Consider the following 2,500-nt stretch of genomic DNA (forward strand, 5'->3'; position numbering starts at 1 on the left):
GCCGGTCCGTCGCAAGGCGTGTACTGGCCGTCCTGGCCTCACCTCCGGTTCTCCGCCGGTGCCCTTGACTGAGTGTCGGCGGCGGCCGGAACGTTTACTTTGAAAAAATTAGAGTGTTCAAAGCAGGCGATTCGCCTGAATAATGGTGCATGGAATAATGGAATAGGACCTCGGTTCTATTTTGTTGGTTTTCGGAGCGCGAGGTAATGATTAAGAGGGACAGACGGGGGCATTCGTACTGTGCCGTTAGAGGTGAAATTCTTGGATCGGCGCAAGACGAACGACTGCGAAAGCATTTGCCAAGAATGTTTTCTTTAATCAAGAGCGAAAGTCAGAGGTTCGAAGACGATCAGATACCGTCCTAGTTCTGACTATAAACGATGCCAACTAGCGATCGGGGGGCGTTAGTTTTACGACCTCTCCGGCAGCTTGCGGGAAACCAAAGTCTTTGGGTTCCGGGGGAAGTATGGTTGCAAAGCTGAAACTTAAAGGAATTGACGGAAGGGCACCACCAGGAGTGGAGCCTGCGGCTTAATTTGACTCAACACGGGAAATCTCACCCGGCCCGGACACAGTGAGGATTGACAGATTGAGAGCTCTTTCTTGATTCTGTGGGTGGTGGTGCATGGCCGTTCTTAGTTGGTGGAGCGATTTGTCTGGTTAATTCCGATAACGAACGAGACTCTGGCTTGCTAACTAGTTACGCGACCCAATCGGTCGGCGTCTAACTTCTTAGAGGGACTAGTGGCGTTTAGCCACACGAGATTGAGCAATAACAGGTCTGTGATGCCCTTAGATGTTCGGGGCCGCACGCGCGCTACACTGACCGGATCAGCATGTGCTCGCCTTGGCCGACAGGTCTGGGTAACCCGCTGAACCCCGGTCGTGCTAGGGATAGGGAATTGCAATTATTTCCCTTGAACGAGGAATTCCCAGTAAGCGCGAGTCATTAGCTCGCGTTGATTACGTCCCTGCCCTTTGTACACACCGCCCGTCGCTACTACCGATTGAATGGTTTAGTGAGGTCCTCCGATTGGACCTGGCGCGGCCGGCAACGGTCGAGCCGGCGTCCGAGAAGACGATCTAACTTGATCATTTAGAGGAAGTAAAAGTCGTAACAAGGTTTCCGTAGGTGAACCTGCGGAAGGATCATTAACGGTCTCGCAAACGCTTCGGCGAACGCGAAACTCGGACAAGCGAGAGAAAAAGTCTTTGCTACCCGGCGCCCGACCCGCGAGGAGCGGCGCGCCGGCCGGCGATTCGGTCACCCGGTAATGTTTGCGCGTCGAGTGCCGCGGTGCCGCGCGCTCCGGCTTCAAGCGTCGGCCTGGCCGACCGCTCGGCGCGGTCTATTTTGTCACCCTATAGTGCGAGGCACTGTGCGAGCGAAACAATCGTGGATGGCTCTTGGCGGTGGATCACTCGGCTCGTGAGTCGATGAAGGACGCAGCTAGCTGCGTGAATTAGTGTGAATTGCAGGACACATTGAGCATCGACGTTCTGAACGCAAATTGCGGCCTCGGGTCAATCCCGGGGCCGCGCCCGCCTCAGGGTCGCGTTGCAAACGTTCCGCGCGGGGATTTCTCCGCGCGGCTGCTGCGGCGTCGGACGCGCGAGCGCCCGTCCCGCTCAAGACAGCACGGCACGATGCGCGACGATCGCGACCAGAATCCCGCGCGGCGGCGGCGAGTCGACCTCGAAGAGGCCAACGGCTGGCGGCTCAAGGGCGGGAATCGAGGTGCGCGGCGGCGCGCGGCGCCGACGGCGAGCGCGGAACGGGAAGAATAGTCCCGGTCCTTACTTTCGGCCTGAGGTCGGACGAGGCTACCCGCTGAATTTAAGCATATTACTAAGCGGAGGAAAAGAAACTAACGAGGATTCCCTCAGTAACGGCGAGTGAAGCGGGATGTGCCCATCGCCGAATCCGCGCGCTTTTGGAGTGCGCGGAATTGTGGCGTACGGAATTCGTCACGGCGCGCTTCGCCGGTCGCCCGCGTCCTTCTGATCGAGGCCTTTTCCCAGAGCGGGTGTCAGGCCCATGGCGGCGACAGGCGGGCGCGCTACGGCGTCTTCCCAGAGTCGGGTTGTTTGGGAATGCAGCCCAAAGCGGGTGGTAAACTCCATCTAAGGCTAAATACGGTCACGAGACCGATAGCGAACAAGTACCGTGAGGGAAAGTTGAAAAGCACTTTGAAGAGAGAGTTAAAGAGTACGTGAAACCGTCGAGAGGCAAACGGGAGGGCCTGTCGGGTCGCCCGGTCGCTTTCAGCCGGCCCCCTGTCGGCGACGTTGTCGTGCGGACCCTCACGGGCCGCCGGCGGCGCCGCCCGATCGGGGACCAGCGCACTAGCGCCGGGCGAAGGCCGCGACCGTCTGGACGGCGGCGAGAAGGCCGCGCGCAAGGTAACCCGGCCTCGGTCGGGTACTATAGGCGCGCGTGTCCGTCGGCCCGCCGTTCGGGCGAGGAGAGATCGCCGCGTCTGCCCTTCGGGGCCGAGCG

At 59.4% G+C, this 2,500-nt stretch overlaps 2 non-coding genes and 1 pseudogene across 2 annotated transcripts in view; all 3 read left to right on the top strand.

Annotated features, from left to right (window-relative positions):
* LOC146143156 (small subunit ribosomal RNA) overlaps positions 1–1,155 on the top strand; it is a 1,811-nt gene extending 656 nt beyond the window's left edge. Inside the window, exon 1 of the ribosomal RNA XR_014500280.1 lies at positions 1–1,155. This exon is cut by the window's left edge and continues 656 nt beyond it. This is a non-coding gene — a ribosomal RNA (small subunit ribosomal RNA).
* Positions 1,156–1,402: 247 nt separating this feature from the next.
* LOC146143157 (5.8S ribosomal RNA) lies at positions 1,403–1,556 on the top strand. The gene has a single exon (XR_014501005.1). It is a non-coding gene; the product is annotated as a 5.8S ribosomal RNA (ribosomal RNA).
* A 271-nt stretch (positions 1,557–1,827) lies between these two features.
* LOC146143158 (large subunit ribosomal RNA) overlaps positions 1,828–2,500 on the top strand; it is a 2,113-nt pseudogene continuing 1,440 nt past the window's right edge.

The sequence above is a fragment of the Ascidiella aspersa genome, chromosome 5 (genome assembly GCF_963924565.1).
Source record: "Ascidiella aspersa chromosome 5, kaAscAspe10.2, whole genome shotgun sequence".
NCBI classification, from domain to species: Eukaryota; Metazoa; Chordata; class Ascidiacea; order Phlebobranchia; family Ascidiidae; genus Ascidiella; species Ascidiella aspersa.